This window comes from Tenrec ecaudatus, chromosome 6 (assembly GCF_050624435.1).
Source record: "Tenrec ecaudatus isolate mTenEca1 chromosome 6, mTenEca1.hap1, whole genome shotgun sequence".
Classification (NCBI taxonomy): domain Eukaryota; kingdom Metazoa; phylum Chordata; class Mammalia; order Afrosoricida; family Tenrecidae; genus Tenrec; species Tenrec ecaudatus.
Genome location: NC_134535.1, coordinates 138,215,792 through 138,242,436, shown reverse-complemented (window position 1 = coordinate 138,242,436; position 26,645 = coordinate 138,215,792).

Sequence of the window (26,645 nt, the reverse complement as noted above, 5' to 3'; positions counted from 1 at the left end):
CGTGCTTGCTTCTATGTCATTCTGGAATGGTCCTTGTTTCACAGTTCGGCGAGGTCAGGAATTCTGGGCTGGTTGGCTACCAAGCACAAAATAAATAGCCAACAGATTGAAATCTCAACCCCTATATTGGTTTATTATCGACCACACAAACTTGTCTTCTGGAACTTCCCTCCTAAATTTCTGAACCCTTGAACTCCTTGACACATGTACTTGGAAAGCAAGGATTCCAAACTCTGATCACCATATCTGACTGCTCCCCCAGTCCCTCTGCACTGTCAACCAGCAAAGTCGGGCCTCTCCATTTCTCAGAAGCTGCAGATTGTTACGTGACATCACCCTGTGTTTAAATGTTAGTGATTATGCCACTTAAAAAAAATGTGTGAGCCAACTGGGAGCAAACAAGATTCGTTTCAAACACCAGCTCTGTCTCCTCTAAGGGCCCGTGTACAACTGCGACAACACAACAGTGGGTCCTGCTGGGTCTCCATTAGCATCTGGGAGGAAGGTTATTTATTACAGGGAATCCTACCTTTGTCCCTTGGTGTTAATTGCAGACTCACTGGGTGACGGATTGTATCTGACACGCACCACGTTTGCCGCAGCAAACACCAACACTTTGTCAAACTCCGTTTGGTATTGCTCCATCCCTCCATTATTCTCCCTAATGACAAAAATAATTAATACATTCATATAAAAGCACAGGATGAGGATAGCTTTAATTTATGCATCTAGTTCAGGGTCATCCCTCTTATCAATATATGACAATCTAATGAGGCTTAATTAAAAAGTAGCAGTGAAGCAATTTAGGAAACTGAGGGATTGTCACGAGTCCTGGTTGTGACAGCATGTTTTGTGCACCATGGAAGATAACAGATTTGTCTTCTGTGGTATCTCATATCCATCATCCCCAAACTACCTGCTCTTAGGGGTAGAAAGAGCGAGCTTGTCTTTGAAAAAAAGTGCCTGGGTTTGGTAGCCGCTCACAGGATGGCAGGTGTAATGTATTTTGAGAAATTAACAAAGCTCTGAGAAGATGGCTATTGGAAGGTCTGGCTGGAGGGCAAGGTCATTGTCCTGAAGGTTTCAGGATCCAGAAGTCAAGTCAGAACTGGATGCCAGAGACTTTCTCAATCCAGCCCTCTTTGCCCCTCCCCTAAGGCCAATGCATTTCTAAGGGTTATGGATTCTACTTCAGAATCTTTCTCAAACCCAGGGCCCTCTTCACCATTATTGTCTAGACCTGGTCACCTCTTGCCTTATAAATAAAAATATGGGTTTATTGTAAGTCTGGGTCTGTTAGGTTTCTCGGGTGGGAAATGTCTCGGTCCTTGGCTACACAATGGAAAGAAATTCACACCAAAGCCTGGTTGGTAATCCGAGTGGGTTTATATACATGAGAGAAGAAGGTTCCGGCGTTACACTAAACTGAACACGGGCACCCTCATGACACTGCACACTCAGCCCTGCTGAGTGGAAGGCAGAGAAGCAGCTGAAGGGAAGGGGCGGTGGTCTCCAGATTCCAGCCTTTTAAGGGCTTTCAGCTGGGAGGCGTCAAGTAAGCTCTCCTGGCTTGGGCTTAGCCCACATTGGCTTCCAACCTCCTGTAGGGGGCCCCCTAAGCATGGAGAGGAACAACCCCTTGTCTTGCTACCTAACCGGTCTACATTCCTGCATGGCTACATTGAGATGGAACTAGCCCCTTTAGACAGCCTGAGGGGTTCACCAGGAGACACGGGCCCCAGTGTTCCCTGTGACCACCTTAAACCTTAAACTACTGTTGGAGTTTATATTACCTGTGTGGGTCTGTGGGCATGGCACGTTTCCATGCCAGAGACCTGGAGTTACACAAATAGGCATCCAGAACAGAACTCATACAGGCTCTAATAAGATGCTCAGATGCTTCTCGCTAGGATGAGAATTTAACGAAGTGTGTGAGCAGTTCAGATCTTGTAAGGGGGAACAGGTCAGTAGGGTATCCAGAGAAGAGAGCAAAGGTCAGGGGAAAGGGAGGGGCCCACAGACATCTGTGCTCTGTGTTTGGCCACAAGACAAGAAACCGGGTCTCCTTGCAAAAGAAAGCAGAACAGCAAGTCCCTCAGAACTACGACATTTTTAAACATGACCTATACAACACTCGGCTCTGGGAAGCGCCTTGGAAAACCATAAAAGCCCTAAAAGAGGGGCAAGGAGGAAGCCCAAGTCTTTGATTTTCCCTGCTGTGCTTTCAGTGTTGAAATGTCTGTGCACGGAGCCTTTGAAATTTCAGAATCAGAGAGTGGATTCATAAGCCAAGCTCCTGCTTTATTCTTCAATGCATTTGGGCCCAGCTTCTCCTTGGTGAGACATGTAACAGAAATTCTGGACTTAGGAGCCACTTGGTCCTTGGACACTAGGAGATTTCAGTGGAATCTGAAACAGGGCTCTAACCACCAGCTGGACTGGCCTAGGAAGCCCAAGTATTCATTCTCCCAAACACCAACCTCCCGTTGCTCTTCATCTGCCTGCACCTTGTTCAGCTTTAGTTGTCCGTGGAAGCGTTTGGCACCCATCTGATGCTTCAGAACCCAGAAAGGAAGAAAGGTAAAACTGGGATTCAAGTGAAACAGACTTAAGCAGGACCATAGCCAAGATGTGCCCAGGGCTAATCGCAGCATTTGTCACCTTCATTTCCCTCTTCGGACTCAGACGTGGCAAGGTTCAGAAACAAGCTTTACCAGAAAGAACAGCTGTGAACCCAGCCTGCTTCCAAGTGAGAAAAAGCCCTTTACACATGAGTTCCTGAGGTCAGCCCAGCCCTGTGCGTCCCCACCCCTCCCAGAGTCCCTGGCTCTCTGGCGAAGCATTAAAGCAAGTGGAAACAGAGATTTGCTCAGAATAAAAAATCGTTTTTCACAATAGCACGGCACGTTCTGGATGGCAATCACGGCTGCATAAACCATATCCGTCCTCCAGCCATAATGTTGGCGCCTCAGTGACCACGCACATACATTGAGTGGCGAGACTCAGAGCCTACTCCATTTGTCGTCAATTGTTTCCTCCCTCTCCATACTTTGCACTTAGGAGACATGCTCTCTGGAGGTGGTTGAGGCTTGTCTGGTCACCAATAATCATCTCCTACACCTTCCTTTACAGTCACTAATTTGATGTGTTCACTCAAAGAAATGCCAATAATATGAGGTTCCAGAGGAGAGCTCCTAGAGCTCCCCCAGACAACAAGGAGGCCGAGTGTCACCGTCATTATCCTGAGCTGGGAGGGGGCACTAGTGTTCTGGAAGCTGGGGATCCGTCACTGCCTGCCCACCGCACAGACAGAGCAGGTGCTGGTTATAATTGCTTCTAGACGTCCTGCCATGCTGAGTTGAAAGTCAAACGCGTAAACGCTGCCCGACTACAATAACACTGGAGTACACAGACATTTCTGCATCATTGCTGGGTGAAAATATACTGAGTGGAGTTGGATGAGATGGCAGCAAGTGCCTAAGGAGGGGATGCTGTGGGAATACCAACAAGGTGACTGTCAGTCGCCGTTTCCTCCTCTCGTCTGCTTTTCCCCCCCTTTCTTTCAGGACCAAAAGACATGACAAATATGTAAGGAAACAAATTTGTTCATTTTTAGAGGAGTCTCCCACCCCACCCCACCCCACCCCACCCCACCCCCATCCAACTCTGGCCTCCTTTGAGCAAGCCAGTAGAACTTTTTTTTTTTTTAAACCTGGCTTCTACTATGGCAATTTCCGGAGTTGCTATGTGGCTGTGTTTAAAAGTCGCCTTTGGGATCCAGAGCACAATCCTTGTCACAAAGGCATTCTCCCAGTCCCAAATAGCAATGCGACCTCCTTTCAGAAGGTTGTTCTTGTTTCTGTAGACCCATAAAGGAGTTCAAGCTGTTGATCTTGACCGTGGTTGTCGAGTCAGCCTCTCATGGGCACCTCATGGGAAGCGGAGCAAACTATGCCAGTCTGTGCTATCACCAGGTCGGGGGGGGGGAAGCCAACCGTGGCGGGCCAGAGGTCGATGTGTGGATGGAGATGATCAGGTCTTTCGTCCTTATTCTATTTCAGTCTGGAAACATCACATTTGAGAGTGATGATACTGAGAGGGTTGTGGGAGGGTGGATTGGAAAGAGGGAACTGATTACAAGTATCTACATGTGACCTCCTCCCTGGGGGACGGACAACAGAAAAGTGGGTGAAGGGAGACATCGGAGAGGTCAAGATCCTGCCTTTTCAATTCCTCCATAGGGAGGCATGGTTGACGGTCATGGTCAACCCCAATGGCTGGATTGAATTCACCTGGCCCAGATGGGCCAATCCAGGTGTAATGCCCACCTAGGTGTACCACCCCTTCCTGGCCGGAAGTTTGAACCTGAGCATATGTAATGGATGACCCAGTCCCTATGCTAAACCACCTAATAGTATTTGCAAGATGCCAAGCACCGTTCTAAGCTTTTTGTGTATAATAATTCAATTATTCCACTTAACAAGCCTATGTGTGGACTCTATTTGGCCTCCTTTTACAGATGAAAAATCAATGGCACAGAATGATGAAGTCATGAGCCTAGGACCACACAGTAAGGAAGTGGGAAGGAGATATTTGGACCCAGGCTGCAGAGCCCATGCCTTGGGTGCCTACAGCTGCCATGTAGGACACAGAAAAGCATGGAGCAGACTCGGCGTAAGACATTAGGGAGTTGGGAGGACTGTAGCATGAATGTATGTGCTATGACTTCATGAGAGTAGCTGCTACTCAGATCCAGAAGAGAATACAAGCCTTTTGGAAAAAATATTTTTGCCAAGAGAGGGTGGAAACTGCATCTTGTGCGAAATCCCCCCAACCTGCACATGTGCATAGCTATTTCAGAAGGTTCCAAACAATGTGTGCTGTGCGGCAAACCAAACTGAGCTCAGGGGGAGCTGGTCTGTGGGTTATGTTAGCCAGAAAGTGAGCAGTTTGAACTCACCAGCCACCACTCCAAGGGAGAAAGAGGAGGCTTTCTGCTCCCATGGACTTACAGCCTTCGAAGTGGCAGGGAGCATTTCCATGCGTCCTATGATTAGGATCTCAGAGGGTGAGGGTGGAGTTGATTGAGACCTGTCTTCAGGGCATTTCCCAGAAGGGCTTCCTGCAGTGGCTCTGCCTTCAGGAATGTCTGATGACCTTGAGGGCAGCAAAGTCCTAAACACACTCGGGCAGTGGTTCTCAACCTTCCTAATAGAGGTCCTCTTGTTGTGGTGATGCCCCCTCCCCCAACCATTAAATGATGTTCTTGCTACTTCATCACTGTAATTTTGCTACAGTTATGAATTGGTAGAGACCTGTGAAAGGGTCATATGACTCCCAAAGGGGTCGCAACCCACAGGTTGAGAACCACTGCACTAAGGGTTCCCCTCCCAGGCAGCCCTACCAGTGTCTGGTGTGCATAGTTCTGTGAGGTGAGAGAAATGGACTTAGTGTCTGCTTCTGGTGACAGTTGATGTGGGTGGGCTTTCTCCCTATGTCAAATCCCTCTCAAGCCATTTGTCACCACATCAGAGGGAGCCATGCACAAAAAAGCAAGAAGAGGATGCAGCACAGCAGGACAGCAAGCAGAACAAAGATTGAATAAGCACAATTCACTTCAATCATGAATCGGGTGCCCTTGAGATGTGAGGAAGACCCCAGTCTAGTGACATTAGATCAGGTTTAAGGATTGAGTGAAGCGACCCCTCTTGGCTCCCCTCAGCCCCTATTTTGCTTTCCCATTGATCCTGACCCTTGCATCGTGATTGGTCCTTATTCCAGCATGATGGTTGGTTTCATAACCACGGCATATGGGAATGTGTTAGTCGATAGGTTATACAGGCACAACCTCTGGAATGGGTAAGTGAGGAGGCGATTTGGGCTCGCTCATGCAGACCTCTAGTTGTCCTTGACATGACTGGTAGAATGGATCATGTGAAGTGATTTGAGATCGGCGTTGAGATCTGATAGGTCATGCAGACTTCTAGCTGATCCCGGCAGTACCCTATTTTAAGGAAACAGAATGTTTGGCGTTTAAGTCTTATTTGAGCTTAAATTTTGAGCAATAGGCTGTGGCTCACAGTGAGAGTCTATGTGGAGACCCTACATCCATTTTGAGGGGCCACAAATTCAGCCGCCATTGAGTTCTTTCCTACTGCTGACTGGCAGTGGAAAGCTTGTCCCTCAGCCAGTGTGCTTGCGTCCACTCCCCGGAACACTCAACGATATACGGTAGTGTGCACATCCCAATGAAGGTCCCGCTCATGCTCTCACAGGCCCTCCTGAAACTCCATGAATTGATCTGTCTTCAGTCACAATTTTGTTACAAAGTTCTTTGTTTTCTATGTCTTATTTAAGTTTTCAGGAGCCCAGGTGGTAATGCTGGATAGTGTTGGACTATTAAGAGCAAGGTTGCTGGTATAAAGCCACTAGTCATTCCACAGGAGAAAGATGAGGTTATTGCTTCCTGTAAGCATAGCAACTTCAGGATCCCTACACAGAGTCACTATGAGTCAGAGGCAGCAGGACAGAATGGGTGTCATTTTATTTAAGTCACTGTGGCTGTGGGTCCTTCCGACACCATTGTGGCCTCATGCGGATGCTCTCCTTCATCCAGAACAGCAGTTTGTGCCTTTTTCTTGTGTAAAACTTAGCAAAGGAGTTCCTAATAAAATATAGTTGGATTGGGAGTCTTTTCCCCCTAAAAACAAAGTAAATACCAAAATAGAAACGAGACTATGGTGCTAAAAACCAGTTGGAGAGTTGAGAGAGCTGAACTCTCAATCCTGATAGAAACCCATTGTGACTGAGCACCTGCTCAAGGTCATCCACAGCCTATGAGCTTAAACCTATGTGTTGGGGAGTAATTGTGTACATAAAGTTAACCATTTCTCTTTCTAAAGATTCTGTCTAAAGCTTACTTTAAATAATAAGTTTTGCCCTGGGATAGGTAAAGTTCAGGGAGTTTAAAACCCTAGTCACCACCCCCTCTCAGCATTCATCATGTTAGGCCAGAGGAGGCAAATCTCCCAAAGTCTAAGAGTTGGGCTCACCAGGCCTGGGGCTCCCTAAGTCTAAGGGCTGGGGCGTCCCAGGTCTGGGGCTCCCTAAACTTAAGGGCTGGGGCACCCCAGGCCTGGGGCTCCCTAAACCTAAGGCTGCGGAGCCCAAACCTGGGGCTCCCTAAGCCTAAGGCCTGGGGCGCCCCAGGCCTGGAGCTACCAAAGCCTAAAGGCTGGGGTGCCTCAGGCCTGGGGCTCCCTAAGCCTAAGGGCTGGGGCGCCCCAGCCTGGGACTCCTAAAGCCTAAGGGCTGGGGCGCCCCAGGACTGGGGCTCCCAAATCCTAAGGGCTGGGGCGCCCCAAGCCTGGATCTCCCAAAGCCTAAAGGCTGGTGCGCCTCAGGCCTGGGGCTCCCTAAGCCTAAGGGCTGGGGCGCCCCAGGCTTGGGACTCCCAAAGCCTAAGGGCTAGGGCGACCCAGGCCTGGGGCTCCCTAAGCCTAAGGACGGGAGCGCCCCAGGCCTGGGACTCCCAAACCCTAAGGGCTGGGGCGCCCCAGGACTGGGGCTCCCAAAGCCTAAGGGCTGGGGCGACCCAGGCCTGGGGCTCCCTAAACCTAAGGGCTGGGACACCCCAGGCCTGGGGCTCACTAAGCCTAAGGGCTGGGGCGCCCCAGGCCTGGGGCTCCCTGAGCCTAATTGCTGGGGTGCCCCAAGTCTGGGGCTCTCTAAGCCTAAGGCCTGGGGCGCCCCAGGCATGGGGATCCCTAACCTTAAAGGCTGGGCGCCCCAGGCATGGAGCTCCCAAGGCCTAAAAGCTGGGGCGCCTCAGGCCTGGGGCTCCCTAAGCCTAAGTGCTGGGGCGCCCCAGGCTTGGGGCACCCAAAGCCTAAGGGCTGCGGCGACACAGGCCTGGGGCTCCCTAAGCCTAAGGACTGAGGCGCCCCAGGACTGGGGTTCCCAAAGCCTAAGGGCTGGGGCGACCCAGGCCTGGGCATCCCTAATCCTAAGGGCTGGGGCGCCCCAGGCCAGGGGCTCCCTAAGCCTAATTGCTGGGGGCCCCAGTCTGGGGCTCTCTAAGCCTAATGGCTGGGGCGACGCAGGCCTGGGGCTCCCCAAGCCTAAGGGTGGGGCGCCCCAGGCCTGGGGCTCCGAAATCCTAAGGGCTGGGGCGCCCCAGGCCTGGGGCTCCCAAAGCCTAAGGGCTGGGGCGCCTCAGGCCTGGGGCTCCCAAATACTAAGGGCTGCGGCGCCCCAGGCCTGGGGCTCCATAAGCCTAAGGGCTGGGGCGCTCCAGGCCTGGGGCTCCCTAAGCCTAAGTGCTGGGGTGCCCCAGGCTTGGGGCACCCAAAGCCTAAGGGCTGCGGCGACACAGGCCTGGGGCTCCCTAAGCCTAAGGACTGAGGCGCCCCAGGACTGGGGTTCCCAAAGCCTAAGGGCTGGGGCGACCCAGGCCTGGGCATCCCTAATCCTAAGGGCTGGGGCGCCCCAGGCCAGGGGCTCCCTAAGCCTAATTGCTGGGGGCCCCAGTCTGGGGCTCTCTAAGCCTAATGGCTGGGGCGACGCAGGCCTGGGGCTCCCCAAGCCTAAGGGTGGGGCGCCCCAGGCCTGGGGCTCCGAAATCCTAAGGGCTGGGGCGCCCCAGGCCTGGGGCTCCATAAGCCTAAGGGCTGGGGCGCTCCAGGCCTGGGGCTCACTAAGCCTAAGTGCTGGGGTGCCCCAGGCCAGGGGCTCCCTAAGTCTAAGAGCTGGGGCTCACCAGGCCTGGGCCTCCCTACGCCTAAGGGCGGGGGCACCCTGGCATGGTGCTCCGAAAGCCTAAGGGCTTGGGCGCCCCAGGCCTGGGGCTCCCAATGTCTTAGGGCTGGGGCGCCACAGGCCTGGGGCACCCTAAGCCTCAGAGCTGGGGCACTCCAGGCCTAGGGCTCCCAAACCCAAGGGCTATGGTGTCCCAGGCCTGGGGCTCCCTAAGCCTAAGGGCTGGGGCACCCCAGGCCTGGGGCTCCCAAAGCCTAAGGGTTGGGGCGCCGCAGGTCTGGGGTTCCCAAAGCCTAAGGGCGGGGGCGCCCCAGACCAGGCGCTCACAAAACCTATGGGCTTGGGCGTCCCTGCCCTGGGGCTTCCAATGCCTAGGCCTCCTTAATCCTAAGGGCTGGGGCGCCCCAACCTGGGCCTCCTAAACCTAAGGGCTGGGGCAGCCCAGGCTTGGGACTCCCGAAGCCTAAGGGCTGGGGCGCCCCAGGACTGGAGTTCCCTAATCCTAAGGGTTGGGGCGCCCCAGGCCAGGGGTTCCCTAAGCCTGATTGCTTGGGCGCCCCAGGTCTGGGGCTCCCTAAGTCTAAGAGCTTTGGCTCACCAGGCCTGGGGCTCGCTACGCCTAATGGCGGGGGCGCCCCAGGCCTGGCGTTCCCACAACCTATGGGCTTGGGCGTCCCTGGCCTGGGCTCCCAAGGCCTAATGGCTGGGGCGCCCCAGGCCTGGGGCTCCCTAAAACTAAGCGCTTGGGCGCCCCAGGCCTTTGGCTCCGAAAGCTTAAGGGTTGGGGCATCGCAGGCCTGGGGCTCCCAAAACCTAGGGCTGGGGCGCCCCAGGCCTGGGGTTCCAAAGCCTAAAGGCTCGGGCGCCCCAGGTCTGGGGCTACTTAAGCCTAAGGGCTGGGGCGTCGCAGGACTGGGGCTCCCAAAACCTATGGGCCGAGGCCTCCCAGTCCTGGTGCTCCCAAAGCCTAAGGACAGGGCGCCCCAGGCCTTGGGCTCCCAAAGCCTAAGGGCTGGGGCGTCCCAGGCCTGGGGCTCCCAAAGCCTAAGGGCTTGGGCGCCACGGTCTCGGGCTCCCAAAGCCTAAGGGCTGGGGCATCCCACGCCTTGGGCTCCCACAGCCTAAGGGCTGTGATGCCCCATGCCAGGTGCCCCCTAAGACTTAGGGCTGGGGCGCACCAGGCCTGAGGCTCCCTAAGCCTAAGGGCTGAGGCGCCCTAGGCCTGGGGCTCCCAAAGCCTAAAGGCTGGGGCACCCCAGGACTGGGGCTAACTATGCCTAAGGGCTGGGCGCCCCAGGCCTGGGGCTCCCTAAGGCTAAGTGCGGGGGCGACCCACGGCTGGGGCGCCCCAGGTCTGGGGCTCCCTTGCCTAAGGGCTGCGGCGCCCCAGGCCTGGGGCTCCGAAAGCCTAAGGGCTGGGGCGCCCCAAGCCTGGGGCTCCCAAAGCCTAAGGGCTGGGGCGCCCCAGAATGGGGCTCCCTAAGCCTAAGGGCTGGGGTACCCCAGGCCTGGGGCTCCCTAAACCTAGGTGTTGCGGCGCCCCAGGCCAGGGGCTCCCTAAATTAAAGAGCTGGGGCTCACCAGGCCTGGGGCTCCCTAAGCCTAAGAGCAGGGGCGCCCCTAGACTGGGGCTCCCAAAGCGAAAGGGCGGGGGCGCCCCAGGCCTGGGGCTCCCAAAGCCTAAGGGCTGGGGCACTCCACCTGGAGCTCCCAAAGCCCAAGGAATGAGGAGTCCCAGGTCGGGACTCACAAAACCTAAGGGCTGGGGCACCCCAGGCCTGGGGCTCCTAAGTCTAATGGCTGGGGCGCCCCAGGCCTGGGGCTCCCTAAGCATAATTTCTGGGGCGCCGAATGTCTAGGACTCTCTAAGCCTAAGGGCTGGGGCGACCCAGGCCTGGGGCTCCCAAAGCCTAAGGGCTGGAGCGCACCAGGCCTGGGGATCCCTAAGCCTAAGTGCTGGGGCGCCCCAGGCCTGGAGCTCCCAAAGCCTAAAGGCTGGGGCGCCTCAGACCTGGGGCTCCCTAAGCCTAAGGGCTGGGGCGACAGGCCTGGGGCTCCCTAAGCCTAAGGACTGGGACGACACAGGCCTGGGGCTCCCTAAGCCTAAGCACTGGGGCGCCCCAGGACTGGGGTTCCCATACTTAAAGGCGGAGGCGCCCCAGGCCTGGGGCTCCCAAATCCTAAGGGCGGGGGCGACCTAGGCCTGGGGCTCCCAAAGCCAAAAGGCTGGGGCGCCTCAGGCCTGGGGCTCCCTAAGCCTAAAGGCTGGGGCGTCCCAGGACTGGGGTTCCCAAAGCCTAAAGGCTGGGGCGCCCCAGGCCTGGGCATCCCCAATCCTAAGGGCTGGAGCGCCCCAGGCTTGCGGCTCCCAAAGCCTAAGGGCTGGGGCGACCCAGGCCTGGGGCTCCCTAAACCTGAGGGCTGGAGTGCCACAGGCCTGGGGTTCCCTAAGCCTTAGGGCTGGGCCGCCCTAGGACTGGGGTTCCCAAAGCCTAAGGGCTGGGGTGCCCCAGGCCTGGGCATCCCTAATCCTACGGCTGGGGCGCCCCAGGCCTGGGGCTCCTTAAGCCTAATTGCTGGGGCGCCCCAGGTCTGGGGCTTTCTAAGTTTAAGGGCAGGGGCAACCCAGGCCTGGGGCTCCCTAAGCCTAATTGCTGGGGCGCCCCAGGTCTGGGGCTCAATTAGCCTAAGGGCTGGGGCGACCCTGGCCTGGGGCTCCCTAAGTCTAAGAGCTGGGGCTCACCAGGCCTGGGGCTCCCTACGCCTAATGGCGGGGGCACCCCAGGCCTGGCGCTCCCAAAACCTATGGGCTTGGCGTCCCTGGCCTGGGGCTCCCAAAGCCTAATGGCTGGGGCGCCCCAGGCCTGGGGCTCCCTAAAACTAAGGGCTGGGGCGCCCATGCCTGGGGCTCCAAAAGCTTAAGGGTTGGGGCGTCGCAGGCCTGGGGCTCCCAAACTAAGGGCTGGGGCGCCACAGGCCTGGCGCTCCCAAAGCCTAAGGTCTGGGGCGCCCCAGGCCTGGGGCTCCCTAAGCCTTAAGGCTGGGGCGCCCCAGGCCTGGGGTTCCAAAGCGAAGTACTGGGTTGCCCCAGGTCTGGGGCTACTTAAGCCTAAGGGCTGGGTCGCCCCAGCCTGGGGCTCCCAAAACCTATGGGCTGGGGCATCCCAGTCCTGGTGCTCCCAAAGCCTAAGGGCTGGGGCGTCCCAGTCCTTGGGCTCCCAAAGCCTAAGGGCTGTAGCGCCCCAGGCCTGGGGCTCCCAAAGCCTTAGGGCTTTGGCGCCAGGGCCTCGGGCTCCCAAAGCCTAAGGGCTGGGGCGCCCCTGGCCTGAGGCTCCCTAAGCCTAAGGGCTGGGGCGCCCAAGGTCTGGGGCTCCCAAAGCCTAAGGGCTGGGGCGCCCCAGGACTGAGGCTAACTAATCCTAAGTGCTGGGCGCCCCAGGCCTGGGGCTCTCTAAGGCTAAGTGCTGTGGCGACCCACGGCTGGGGCGGCCAAAGTCTGGGGCTCCCAAAGCGAAAGGGAGAGGGCGCCCCAGGCCTGGGCATCCCCAATCCTAAGGGCTGGGGCGCCCTAGGCCTGGGGCTCCCAAAGCCTAAAGGCTGGGGCGCCCCAACTGTGGCTAACTAAGCCTAATGGCTGGGCGCCTCAGGCCTGGGGCTCCCTAAGGCTAAAGGCTGGGGAGACCCAGGGCTGGGGCGCCCCAGGACTGGGGCTCCGTAAGCCTAAGGGCTGGGGTACCCCAGGTCTGGGGCTCCCTAAGCCTAAGGGCTGCGGCGCCCCAGGCCTGGGGCTCCCAAAGCCTAAAGGCTCGGGCACCCCAGGGTGGGGCTCCCTAAGCCTAAGGGCTGGGGTACCCCAGACCTGGGGCTCCCTAAGCCTAAGTGTTGGGGCGCCCCAGGCCAGGGGCTCCCTAATTTAAAGAGCTGGGGTACCCCAGGCCTGGGGATCCCAAAGCCTAAGGGCTGGGGCAACCCACCTGGGGCTCCCAAAGCCCAAGGAATGAGGAGTCCCAGGTCGGGACTCACAAAGCTTAAGGGCTGGGGCACCCCAGGCCTGGGGCTCCTAAGTCTAATGGCTGGGGCGCCCTAGGCCTGGGGCACCCTAAGCCTTATTTCTGGGGCGCCGAATGTCTGGGGCTCTCTAAGCCTAAGGGCTGGGGCGACCCAGGCCTGGGGCTCCCAAAGCCTAAGGGCTGGGGCGCACCAGGCCTGGGGATCCCTAAGCCTAAGTGCTGGGCCGCCCCAGGCCTGGAGCTCCCAAAGCCTAAAGGCTGGGGCGCCTCAGGCCTGGTGCTCCCTAAGCCTAAGGGCTGGGGCGATACAGGCCTGGGGCTCCCTGAGCCTAAGGACTGGGGAGCCCCAGGACTGGGGTTCCCAAACCTAAAGGCTGAGGCGCCCCAGGTCGGGGCTCCCAAATATTAAGGGCTGGGGTGACCCAGGCCAGGGGCTCCCAAAGCCAAAAGGCTGTGTCGCCTCAGGCCTGGGGCTCCCTAAGCCTAAGGACTGGGGCGCCCCAGGCTTGGGGCTCCCAAAACCTATGTGGTGGGGCATCCCAGTCCTGGTGCTCCCAAAGCCTAAGGGCTGGGGCATCCCAGTACTTGGGCTCCCAAAGCCTAAGGGCTGGAGCGCCCCAGGCCTTGGGCTCCCAAAGCCTTAGGGCTTGGGCGCCACGGCCTCGGGCTCCCTAAGCCTAAGGGCTGGGGCGCCCAAGGCCTGGTGCTCCCTAAGCCTAAGGGCTGGGGCGCCCAAGGCCTGGGGCTCCTTTAGCCTAAGGGCTGGGGCACCCCAGGCCTGGGGCTCCCAAAACCTAAGGGCTGGGGCGCCCCAGGCCTGGGGCTCCCAAAGCCTAAGGGCTGTGGCGCCCCATGCCTGGGGCACCCAAAGCCTAGGGGCTGGGGCGCCCCAGGCCTGGGGCTCCCAAAACCTAAGGGCTGGGGAGCCCCAGGACTGGGGCTCCTAAAGCCTAAGGGCTGGGGTGATCCAGGGTGGGACTCCCTAAGCCTAAATGCTGGGGCCCCCAGGGCCTGGGGCTCCCTGAGCCTACGTGTTGGGGCGCCCCAGGCCAGGGGCTCCCTAAGTTAAAGAGCTGTGGCTCACCAGGCCTGGGGCTCCCTAAGCCTAAGGGCTGGGGCGACCCAAGCTTGGGGCTCCCAAAGCGTAAGGGCGGGTGCGCCCCAGGCCTGGGGCTCGAAAAGCCTAAAGGCTGGGGCACCCCAGGCCTGGGACACTCTAAGCCCAAGGGTTGGGTCGCCCGAGGCCTGGGGCTCCCAAAACCCAAGGAATGAGGAGTCCCAGGCCTGGGGCTCACAAACCCTAAGGGCTGGGGCGCCCCAGACATGGGGCTCCCTAAGTCTAATGGCTGGGGCACCCCAGGCCTGGGGCAGCGTAAGCCTAATAGCTGGGGCGCCACATGTCTGGGGCTCTCTAAGCCTAAGGGCTGGGGCGACCCTGGCCTGGGGCTCCCTAAGCATAAGTGCTGGGACGCCTCAGGCCGGGGGCTCCCTAGGTCTAAGAGATGGGGCTCACCAGGCTTGGACTCCCAAAGCCTAACGGCTGGGGCGCCCCAGGCCTGGGGCTCCCTAAGCTCAAGGATTGAGGCGTCCCAGGCCTGGGGCACCCTAAGCCTAAGGGCTGGGGCGCCCCAGGCCTGGGGCTCAAAAAACCTATGTGCTGGGCCGTCCCAGTCCTGGTGCTCCCAAAGCCTAAGGGCTGGGGCGCCCCAGGCCTGAGGCTCCCAGGCTTAACGGCTGGGGCGCCCCAGGCCTGGGAATCCCTAAGCCTAAGGGCTGGGGCGCCCCAGGCCTTGGGCTTCCACAGCCTAAGGGTTGGGGTGCCCCATGCCAGGGGCTCCCTAAGCCTTAGCGCTAGGGCGCCCCAGGCCTGAGGCTCCATAAGCCTAAGGGCTGGGGCGCCCTAGGCCTGGGGCTCCCAAAGCCTAAAGGCTGGGTTGCCCCAGGACTGGGGCTCCCAAAGCCTAAGGGCTGGGGCGACCCAGGCCTGGGACTCCCTAAGCCTAAGGGCTGGAGCGCCACTGGCCTGGGGTTCCCTAAGCCTAAAGGCTGGGGCGCCCCAGGACTGGGGTTCCCAAAGCCTTAAGGCTGGGGCGCCCCAGGCCTGGTAATCCCCAATCCTAAGGGCTGGGGCGCCCCAGGCTTGAGGCTCCCAAAGCCTAAGGCCTGGGGCGACCCAGGCCTGGGGCTCCCTAAGCCTAAAGGCTGTAGCGCCACAGGCCTGGGGTTCCCTAAGCCTAAGGGCTGGTGCGCCCCAGGACTGGGGTTCCAAAAGCCTAAGGGCTGGGGTGCCCCAGGCCTGGGCATCCCTAAAACTAAGGGCTGGGGCGCCCCAGGCCTGGGGCTCCCTAAGCCTAATTGCTGGGGCGCCCCAGGTCTGGGGCTTTCTAAGCCTAAGGGCTGGGGCAACCCAGGCCTGGGGCTCCCTAAGCCTAATTGCTGGGGCGCCTCAGTTCTGTGGCTCAATAAGCCTAAGGGCTGGGGCGACCCTGGCATGGGGCTCCCTAAGTCTAAGAGCTGGGGCTCACCAGTCCTGGGGCTCCTTAAAACTAAGGGCTTGGGCGCCCATACCTGGGGTTCCAAAAGCTTAAGGGTTGGGGCGTCGCAGGCCTGGGGCTCCAAAATACTAAGGGCTGGGGCGTCACAGGCCTGACGCTCCCAAAGCCTAAGGTCTGGGGCGCCCCAGGCCTGGGACTCCCTAAGCATTAAGGCTGGGGCGCCCCAGGACTGGGGTTCCAAAGCCTAAGTGCTGGGGTGCCCCAGGTCTGGGGCTACTTAAGCCTAAGGGCTGGGGCGCTCCAGCCTGGGGCTCCCAAAACCTATGGGCTGGGGCATCCCAGTCCTGGTGCTCCCAAAGCCTAATGGCTGGGGCGCCCCAGTCCTTGGGCTCCCAAAGCCTAAGGGCTGTAGCGCCCCAGGCCTTGGGCTCCCAAAGCCTAAGGGCTTGGGCGCCACGGCCTCGGGCTCCCAAAGCCTAAGGGCTGGCGCGCCCCTGTCCTGAGGCTCTCTAAGCCAAAGTGCTGGGGCGCCCTAGGCCTGGGGCTCCCAAAGCCTAAGGGCTGGGGCGCCCCAGGACTGTGGCTAACTAAGCCTAAGTGCTGGGCGCCCCAGGCCTGGGGCTATCTAAGGCTAAGGGCTGGGGCGCCCCACGGCTGGGGCGGCCAAGGTCTGGGGCTCCCTAAGCCTAAGGGCTGCGGCGCCCCAGGCCTGGGGCTCCCAAAGCCTAAGGGCTTCGGCGCCCCAGGCCTGGGGCTCCCAAAGCCTAAGGGCTGGGGCGCCCCAGGCATGGGGCTCCCAAAACTTAAAGGCTGGGGTGCCCCAGGCTTGGGCTCCTTAAGCCTAAGGGCTGGGGCGCCCCAGGGTGGGGCTCCCTAAGCTGCAAGGCTGGGGCACCCCTGTCCTGGGGCTCCCTAAGCCTAAGTGTTGGGGCGCCCCAGGCCAGGGGCTCACTAAGTTAAAGAGCTGGGGCTCACCAGGCCTGGGGCTCCCTAAACCTAAGGGCTGGGGCGCCCCAAGCCTGGGGCTCCCAAAGCGTAAGGGCGGGGGCGCCCCAGGCCTGGGGCTCGAAAACCTAAGGGCTGGGGCACCCCAGGTCTGGGACTCTATAAGCCCAAGGGCTGGTGCGCCCGAGTCCTGGGGCTCCCAAAAGCCAAGGAATGAGGAGTCCCAGGCCTGGGGCTCACAAAGCCTAAGGGCTGGGGCGCCCCAGGCCTGGGGCTCCCTAAGTCTAATGGCTGGGGTGCCCCAGGCCTGGGGCTGCCTAAGCCTAATTGCTGGGGCGCCGCATGTCTGGGGCTGTCTAAACCTAAGGGCTGGGGCGACCCAGGTCTGGGGCTCCCTAAGCCTAATTGATGAGGCATCCCAGGCCTGGGGCACCCTAAGCCTAAGGGTTGGGGTGCCGCAGGCATGGGGCTCCCTAAGCCTAAAGGCTGGGGCGCCCCAGTTCTGGCCTTACTTAAGCCTAATGGCTGGGGCGCCCCAGGCCTGGGGCTCAAAAAACCTATGTGCTGGGCCGTCCCAGTCCTGGTGCTCCCAAAGCCTAAGGGCTGGGGCGCCCCAGGCCTGAGGCTCCCAGGCTTAAGGGCTGAGGCGCCCCAGGCCTGAGACTCCCAGGCTTAAGGGCTGGGGCGCCCCAGGCCTGGGACTCCCTAAGCCTAAGGGCTGGGGCGACACAGGACTGGGGTTCCCAAAGCCTAAGGCCTGGGGCGCCCCAGGACAGGGGTTCCCAAAGCCTAAGGGCTGGGGCGCCCCAGGACTGGGCATCTCTAATCCTAAGGGCTGGGGCGCCCCAGGCCTGGGGCTCCCTAAGCCTAAGGGTGGGGCACCCCAGGCCTGGGGCTCCCAAATCCTAAGGGCTGGGGCCCCCAGGCCTGGGGCTCCCAAAAGCTAAGGGATGGGGCGCCTCAGGCCTGGGGCTCCCAAATACTAAGGGCTGCGGCGCCCCAGGCCTGGGGCTCCATAAGCCTAAGGGCTGGGGCGCTCCAGGCCTGGGGCTCACTAAGCCTAAGTACTGGGGTGCCCCAGGACAGGGGCTCCCTAAATCTAAGAGCTGGGGCTCACCAGGCCTGGGCCTCCCTACGCCTAAGGGCAGGGGGGGCCCTGGCCTGGGGCTCCTAAAGCCTAAGGGCTGGGGCGCCCCAGGCCTGGGGCTCCCAATGTCTAAGGGCTGGGGCGCCACAGGCCTAGGGCACCCTAAGCCTAAGGGCTGGGGCACCCCAGGCCTGGGACTCCCGAAGCCTAAGGGATGGGGCGCCCCAGGACTGGGGTTCCCTAATCCTAAGGGTTGGGGCGCCCCAGGCCAGGGGTTCGTTAAGCCTAATTCCTGGGGCACCCCAGGTCTGGGGCTCCCTAAGTCTAAGAGCTGTGGCTCACCAGGCCTGGGGCTCGCTACGCCTAATGGCGGTGGCGCCCCAGGCCTGGCGCTCCCAAAACCTATGGGCTTGGGCGTCCCTGGCCTGGGTCTCCAAAGGCCTAATCGCTGGGGCGCCGCAGGCATGGGGCTCCCTAAGCCTAAAGGCTGTGGCGCCCCAGGTCTGGGGCTACTTAAGCCTAAGGGCTGGGGCGCCACAGGCCTGGGGCTCAAAAAACCTATGTGCTGGGCCGTCCCAGTCCTAGTGCTTCCACAGCATAAGGGTTGGGGTGCCCTATGCCAGGGGCTCCCTAAGACTTAGGGCTGGGGCGCCCCAGGCCTGAGGCTCCATAAGCCTAAGGGCTGGGGCGTCCTTGTCCTGGGGCTCCCAAAGCCTAAAGGCTGGTTCGCCCCAGGACTGGGGCTCCCAAAGCCTAAGGGCTGGGGCGACCCAGGCCTGGGGCTCCCTAAGCATAAGGGCTGGAGCGCCACAGGCCAGGGGTTCCCTAAGCCTAAAGACTGGGGCGCCCCAGGACTGGGGTTCCCAAAGCCTTAAGGCTGGGGCGCCCCAGGCCTGGGCATCCCCAATCCTAAGGGCTGGGGCGCCCCAGGCTTGGGGCTCCCAAAGCCTAAGGGCTGGGGCGACCCAGGCCTGGGGCTCCCTAAGCCTACGGGCTGTAGCGCCACAGGCCTGGGGTTCCCTAAGCCTAAGGGCTGGTGCGCCCCAGGACTGGGGTTCCCAAAGCCTAAGGGCTGGGGTGCACCAGGCCGGGGCATCCATAATCCTAAGGGCTGGGGCGCCCCAGGCTTGGGGCTTCCTAAGCCTAATTGCTGGGGCGCCCCAGGTCTGGGGCTTTCTAAGCCTAAGCGCTGGGGCAACCCAGGCCTGGGGCTCCCTAAGCCTAATTGCTGGGGCGCCTCAGGTCTGGTGCTAAATAAGCCTAAGGGCTGGGGCGACCCTGGCCTGGGGCTCCCTAAGTCTAAGAGCTGGGGCTCACCAGTCCTGGGGCTCCCTACGTCTAATGGCGGGGGCGCCCCAGGCCTTGCGCTTCCAAAACCTATGGGCTTGGCGTCCCTGGCCTGGGGCTACCAAAGCCTAATGACTGGGGCGCCCCAGGCCTGGGGCTCCTTAAAACTAAGGGCTGGGTAGCCCATGCCTGGGGCTCCAAAAGCTTAAGGGCTGGGGCGACCCAAGTCTGGGGCTCCCTAAGCCTAATTGCTGAGGCATCCCAGGCCTGGGGCACCCTAATCCTAAGGGCTGGGGCGCCCCAGTTCTGGGCTTACTTAAGCCTAAGGGCTGGGGCGCCCCAGGCCTGGGGCTCAAAAAACCTATGTGCTGGGCTGTCCCAGTCCTGGTGCTCCCAAAGCCTAAGGGCTGGGGCGCCCCAGGTCTGAGGCTCCCAGGCTTAAGGGCTGGGGCACCCCAGGCCTGAGGCTCCCAGGCTTAAAGGCTGGGGCGACACAGGCCTGGGGCTCCCTAAGCCTAAGGACTGGGGCGCCCCAGGACTGGGGTTCCCAAAGCCTAAGGGCTTGGGCGCCCCAGGCCTGGGCATCCCTAATCCTAAGGGCTGGGGCGCCCCAGGCCTGGGGCTCCCTAAGCCTAAGGGTGGGGCGCCCCAGACCTGGGGCTCCCAAATCCTAAAGGCTGGGGCCCCCCAGGCTGGGACTCCCAAAACCTAAGGGCTGGGGCGCCTCAGGCCAGGGGCTCCCAAATCCTAAGGGCTGGGGCGACCCAGGCCTGGGGCTCCCAAAGCCTAAGGGCTCGGGCGCACCAGGCCTGGGGATCCCTAAGCCTAAGTGTTGGGGGGCCCCAGGCCTGGAGCTCCCAAAGCCTAAAGGCTGGGGCGCCTCAGGCCTGGGGCTCCCTAAGCCTAAGGGCTGGGGCGACGGGCCTGGGGCTCCCTAAGCCTAAGGGCTGGGGCGACACAGGCCTGGGGCTTCCTAATCCTAAGGACTGGGGCACCCCAGGACTAGGGTTCCCATACCTAAATGCTGAGGCGCCCCAGGCTTGGGACTCCCAAATCCTAAGAGCTGGGGGGACCCAGGCCTGGGGCTCCCAAAGCCAAAAGGCTGGGGCGCCACAGGCCTGGGGCTCCCTAAGCCTAAGGACTGGGGAGCCCCAGGCTTGGGGTTCCCAAAGCCTAAGGGCTGGGGCGCTCCAGGTCTGGGGCTACTTAAGCCTAAGGGCTGGGGCGCCACAGGCCTGGGGTTCAAAAAACCGATGTGCTGGGCCGTCCCAGTCCTGGTGCTTCCACAGCCTAAGGGTTGGGGTGCCCCATGCCAGGGGCTCCCTAAGCCTTAGGGCTGGGGCGCCCCAGGCCTGAGGCTCCATAAGCCTAAGGGCTGGGGCGCCCTTGTCCTGGGGCTCCCAAAGCCTAAAGGCTGGGGCGCCCCAGGGCTGGGGCTCCCAAAGCCTAAGGGTGGGGCGACCCAGGCCTGGGGCTCCCTAAGCATAAGGGCTGGAGCGCCACAGGCCTGGGATTCCCTAGCCTAAAGGCTGGGGCGCCCCAGGACTGGGGTTCCCAAAGCCTTAAGGCTGGGGCGCCCCAGGCCTGGGCATCCCCAATCCTAAGGGCTGGGGCGCCCCAGGCTTGGGGCTCCCAAAGCCTAAGGGCTGGGGCGACCCAGGCCTGGGGCTCCCTAAGCCTATGGGCTGTAGCGCCACAGGCCTGGGGTTCCCTAAGCCTAAGGGCTGGTGCGCCCCAGGACTGGGGTTCCCAAAGCCTAACGGCTGGGGTGCACCAGGCCTGGGCATCCCTAATCCTAAGGGCTGGGGCGCCCCAGGCTTGGGGCTTCCTAAGCCTAATTGCTGGGGTGCCCCAGGTCTGGGGCTTTCTAAGCCTAAGCGCTGGGGCAACCCAGGCCTGGGGCTCCCTAAGCCTAATTGCTGGGGCGCCTCAGGTCTGGGGCTCAATAAGCCTAAGGGCTGCGGCGACCCTGGACTGGGGCTCCCTAAGTCTAAGAGCTGGGGCTCACCAGTCCTGGGGCTCCCTACGTCTAATGGCTGGGGCGCCCCAGTCCTTGGGCTCCCAAAGCCTAAGGGCTGTAGCGCCCCAGGCCTGGGGCTCCCAAAGCCTAAGGGATGGGACGCCCCAGGACTGGGGCTAACTAAGCCTAAGTGCTGGGCGCCGCAGGCCTGGGGCTATCTAAGGCTAAGGGCTGGGGCGCCCAAGCCTGGGGCTCCCAAAGCCTAAGGGCTGCGGCGCCCCAGGCCTGGGGCTCCCAAAGCCTAAGGGCTGGGGAGCCCCAGGCCTGGGGCTCCCAAAACTTAAGGGCTGGGGCGCCCCAGGCCTGGGGCTCCTAATGCCTAAGGGCTGGGGCGCCCCAGGGTGGGGCTCCCTAAGCCTAAAGGCTGGGGCACCCCTGTCCTGGGGCTCCCTAAGCCTAAGTGTTGGGGCGCCCCAGGCCAGGGGCTCACTAAGTTAAAGAGCTGGGGCTCACCAGGCCTGGGGCTCCCTAAGCCTAAGGGCTGGGGCGCCCCAAGCCTGGGGCTCCCAAAGCGTAACGGCGGGAGCGCCCCATGCCTGGGGCTCGAAAAGCCTAAGGGCTGGGGCACCCCAGGTCTGGGACTCTCTAAGCCCAAGGGCTGGGCGCCCGAGGCCTGGGGCTCCCAAAACCCAAGGAATGAGGAGTCCCAGGCCTGGGGCTCACAAAGCCTAAGGGCTGGGGCACCCCAGGCCTGGGGCTCCCTAAGTTTAATGGCTGGGGCGCCCCAGGCCTGGGGCTGCCTAAGCCTAATTGCTGGGGTGCCGCATGTCTGGGGCTGTCTAAGCCTAAGGGCTGGGGCGACCCAGGTCTGGGGCTCCCTAAGCCTAATTGCTGAGGCATCCCAGGCCTGGGGCACCCTAAGCCTAAGGGCTGGGGCACCCCAGTTCTGGGCTTACTTAAGCCTAAGGGCTGGGGCGCCCCAGGCCTGGGGCTCAAAAAACCTATGTGCTGGGCTGTCCCAGTCCTGGTGCTCCCAAAGCCTAAGGGCTGGGGCGCCCCAGGTCTGAGGCTCCCAGGCTTAAGGGCTGGGGCGCCCAGACCTGAGGCTCCCAGGCTTAAGGGCTGGGGTGACACAGGCCTGGGGCTCCCTAAGCCTAAGGACTGGGGCGCCCCAGGACTGGGGTTCCCAAAGCCTAAGGGCTTGGGCGCACCAGGCCTGGGGATCCCTAAGCCTAAGTGTTGGGGGGCCCCAGGCCTGGAGCTCCCAAAGCCTAAAGGCTGGGGCGCCTCAGGCCTGGGGCTCCCTAAGCCTAAGGGCTGGGGCGACGGGCCTGGGGCTCCCTAAGCCTAAGGGCTGGGGCGACACAGGCCTGGGGCTTCCTAATCCTAAGGACTGGGGCACCCCAGGACTAGGGTTCCCATACCTAAATGCTGAGGCGCCCCAGGCTTGGGACTCCCAAATCCTAAGAGCTGGGGGGACCCAGGCCTGGGGCTCCCAAAGCCAAAAGGCTGGGGCGCCACAGGCCTGGGGCTCCCTAAGCCTAAGGACTGGGGAGCCCCAGGCTTGGGGTTCCCAAAGCCTAAGGGCTGGGGCGCTCCAGGTCTGGGGCTACTTAAGCCTAAGGGCTGGGGCGCCACAGGCCTGGGGTTCAAAAAACCGATGTGCTGGGCCGTCCCAGTCCTGGTGCTTCCACAGCCTAAGGGTTGGGGTGCCCCATGCCAGGGGCTCCCTAAGCCTTAGGGCTGGGGCGCCCCAGGCCTGAGGCTCCATAAGCCTAAGGGCTGGGGCGCCCTTGTCCTGGGGCTCCCAAAGCCTAAAGGCTGGGGCGCCCCAGGGCTGGGGCTCCCAAAGCCTAAGGGTGGGGCGACCCAGGCCTGGGGCTCCCTAAGCATAAGGGCTGGAGCGCCACAGGCCTGGGATTCCCTAGCCTAAAGGCTGGGGCGCCCCAGGACTGGGGTTCCCAAAGCCTTAAGGCTGGGGCGCCCCAGGCCTGGGCATCCCCAATCCTAAGGGCTGGGGCGCCCCAGGCTTGGGGCTCCCAAAGCCTAAGGGCTGGGGCGACCCAGGCCTGGGGCTCCCTAAGCCTACGGGCTGTAGCGCCACAGGCCTGGGGTTCCCTAAGCCTAAGGGCTGGTGCGCCCCAGGACTGGGGTTCCCAAAGCCTAACGGCTGGGGTGCACCAGGCCTGGGCATCCCTAATCCTAAGGGCTGGGGCGCCCCAGGCTTGGGGCTTCCTAAGCCTAATTGCTGGGGTGCCCCAGGTCTGGGGCTTTCTAAGCCTAAGCGCTGGGGCAACCCAGGCCTGGGGCTCCCTAAGCCTAATTGCTGGGGCGCCTCAGGTCTGGGGCTCAATAAGCCTAAGGGCTGCGGCGACCCTGGACTGGGGCTCCCTAAGTCTAAGAGCTGGGGCTCACCAGTCCTGGGGCTCCCTACGTCTAATGGCTGGGGCGCCCCAGTCCTTGGGCTCCCAAAGCCTAAGGGCTGTAGCGCCCCAGGCCTGGGGCTCCCAAAGCCTAAGGGCTGGGACGCCCCAGGACTGGGGCTAACTAAGCCTAAGTGCTGGGCGCCGCAGGCCTGGGGCTATCTAAGGCTAAGGGCTGGGGCGGCCAAGCCTGGGTCTCCCAAAGCCTAAGGGCTGCGGCGCCCCAGGCCTGGGGCTCCCAAAGCCTAAGGGCTGGGGAGCCCCAGGCCTGGGGCTCCCAAAACTTAAGGGCTGGGGCGCCCCAGGCCTGGGGCTCCTAATGCCTAAGGGCTGGGGCGCCCCAGGGTGGGGCTCCCTAAGCCTAAAGGCTGGGGCACCCCTGTCCTGGGGCTCCCTAAGCCTAAGTGTTGGGGCGCCCCAGGCCAGGGGCTCACTAAGTTAAAGAGCTGGGGCTCACCAGGCCTGGGGCTCCCTAAGCCTAAGGGCTGGGGCGCCCCAAGCCTGGGGCTCCCAAAGCGTAAGGGCGGGAGCGCCCCATGCCTGGGGCTCGAAAAGCCTAAGGGCTGGGGCACCCCAGGTCTGGGACTCTCTAAGCCCAAGGGCTGGGCGCCCGAGGCCTGGGGCTCCCAAAACCCAAGGAATGAGGAGTCCCAGGCCTGGGGCTCACAAAGCCTAAGGGCTGGGGCACCCCAGGCCTGGGGCTCCCTAAGTTTAATGGCTGGGGCGCCCCAGGCCTGGGGCTGCCTAAGCCTAATTGCTGGGGTGCCGCATGTCTGGGGCTGTCTAAGCCTAAGGGCTGGGGCGACCCAGGTCTGGGGCTCCCTAAGCCTAATTGCTGAGGCATCCCAGGCCTGGGGCACCCTAAGCCTAAGGGCTGGGGCACCCCAGTTCTGGGCTTACTTAAGCCTAAGGGCTGGGGCGCCCCAGGCCTGGGGCTCAAAAAACCTATGTGCTGGGCTGTCCCAGTCCTGGTGCTCCCAAAGCCTAAGGGCTGGGGCGCCCCAGGTCTGAGGCTCCCAGGCTTAAGGGCTGGGGCGCCCAGACCTGAGGCTCCCAGGCTTAAGGGCTGGGGTGACACAGGCCTGGGGCTCCCTAAGCCTAAGGACTGGGGCGCCCCAGGACTGGGGTTCCCAAAGCCTAAGGGCTTGGGCGCCCCAGGCCTGGGCATCCCTAATCCTAAGGGCTGGGGCGCCCCAGGCCTGGGGCTCCCTAAGCCTAAGGGTGGGGCGCCCCAGGCCTGGGGCTCCCAAATCCTAAAGGCTGGGGCGCCCCAGGCTGGGGCTCCTAAAACCTAAGGGCTGGGGCGCCTCAGGCCAGGGGCTCCCAAATCCTAAGGGCTGGGGCGCCCCAGGCCTGGGTCTCCCAATGTCTAAGGGCTAGGGCGCCACAGGCCTGTGGCACCCTAAGCCTCAGAGCTGGGGCGCCCCAGGCCTAGGGCTCCCATAGCCCAAGGGCTCTGGTGTCCCAGGCCTAGGGCTCCCTAAGCCTAAGGGCTGGGGAGCCCCAGGCCTAGGGCTCCCAAAGCCTAAGGGTTTGGGCGCCGCAGGTCTGGGGCTCCCAAAGCCTAAGGGCGGGGGCGCCCCAGACCAGGCGCTCCCAAAACCTATGGGCTTGGGCGTCCCTGCCCTGGGGCTCCCAATTCCTAGGACTCCTTAAGCCTAAGGGCTGGGGCGCCCCAACCTGGGCCTCCTAAGCCTAAGGGCTGGGGCACCCCAACCTGGGACTCCTGAAGCCTAAGGGCTGGGGCGCCCCAGGACTGGGGTTCCCTAATCCTAAGGGTTGGGGCGCCGAAGGCCAGGGGTTCCCTAAGCCTAATTGCTGGGGCGCCCCAGGTCTGGGGCTCCCTAAGTTTAAGAGCTGTGGCTCACCAGGCCTGGGGCTCGCTACGCCTAATGGCGGGGGCGCCCCAGGCCTGGCGCTCCCAAAACCTATGGGCTTGGGCATCCCTGGCCTGGGGCTCCCAAGGCCTAATGGCTGGGGCGCCCCAGGCCTGGGGCTCCCTAAAACTAAGGGCTGGGGCGCCACAGGCCTTTGGCTCCAAAAGCTTAAGGGTTGGGGCGTCGCAGGCCTGGGGCTCCCAAAGCCTAAGGGCTGGGGCACGTCAGGCCTGGGGTTCCCAAAGCCTTAAGGCTGGGGCGCCCCAGGTCTGGGGCTGCTTAAGCCTAAGGGCTGGGGCGCCCCAGGCCTAGGGCTCCCAAAGCCTAAGGGCTTGGGCGCCACGGCCTCGGGCTCCCAAAGCCTAAGAGCTGGGGCGCCCCTGGCCTGAGGCTCTCTAAGCCTAAGTGCTGGGGCGCCCTAGTCCTGGGGCTCCCAAAGCCTAAGAGCTGGGGCGCCCCAGGACTTGGGCTAACTAAGTCTAAGTGCTGGGCGCCCCAGGCCTGGGGCTATCTAAGGTTAAGGGCTGGGGCGCACCACGGCTGGGGCGGCCAAGGTCTGGGTCTCCCTAAGCCTAAGGGCTGCGGCGCCCCAGGCCAGGGGCTCCCAAAGCCTAAGGCTGCGGCGCCCCAGGCCTGGGGCTCCCAAAGCCTAAGGGCTGGGGCGCCCCAGGCCTGGGGCTCCCAAAATTAAAGGGCTGGGGCGCCCCAGGCCTGGGGCTCCTAAAGCCTAAGGGCTGGGGAACCCCAGGGTGGGGCTCCCTAAGCCTAAAGGCTGGGGCACCACTGTCCTGGGGCTCCCTAAGCCTAAGTGTTGGGGCTCCCCAGGCCAGGGGCTCACTAAGTTAAAGAGCTGGGGCTCACCAGGCCTGGGGCTCCCTAAGCCTAAGGGCTGGGGCGCCCCAAGCCTGGGGCTCCCAAAGCGTAAGGGCGGGGGCGCCCCAGGTCTGGGACTCTCTAAGCCCAAGGGCTGGGGCGCCCGAGGCCTGGGGCTCCCAAAACCCAAGGATTGAGGAGTCCCAGGCCTGGGGCTCACAAAGCCTAAGGGCTGGGGCGCCCCAGGCCTGGGGCTCCCTAAGTCTAATGGCTGGGGCGCCCCAGGCCTGGAGCTGCCTAAGCCTAATTGCTGGGGCGCCACATGTCTGGGGCTCTCTAAGCCTAAGGGCTGGGGCGACCCAGGCCTGGGGGTCCCTAAGCCTAATTGCTGAGGCGTCCCAGGCCTGGGGCACCCTAAGCCTAAGGGCTGGGGCGCCGCAGGCATGGGGCTCCCTAAGCCTAAAAGCTGGTGTTCCCCAGGTCTGGGATTACTTAAGCCTAAGGGCTGGGGCGCCCCAGGCCTGAGGCTAACAGGCTTAAGGGCTCAGGCCCCACAGGCCTGGGACTCCCTAAGCCTAAGGGCAGGGGCGCCCCAGGCCTTGGGCTCCCACACCCTAAAGGTTGTGGTGCCCCATGCCAGGGGCTCCCTAAGTCTTAGGGCTGGGGAGGCCCAGGCCTGAGGCTCCATAAGCCTAAGGACTGGGGCGCCCTAGGCCTGGGGCTCCCAAAGCCTAAAGGCTGGGGCGCCCCAGGACTGTGGCTAACTAAGCCTAATGGCTAGGCGCCTCAATCCTGGGGCTCGCTAAGGCTAAGGGCTGGGGAGACCCAGGGATGGGGCGCACCAGGTCTGGGGTCCCCTAAGCCTAAGGGCTGCGGCACCCCAGGCCTGGGGCCCCCAAAGCCTAAGGGCTGCGGCGCCCCAGGCCTGGGGCTCCCAAAGCCTAAAGGCTGCGGCGCCCCAGGCCTGGGGCTTCCTAAGCCTAAGGGCTGG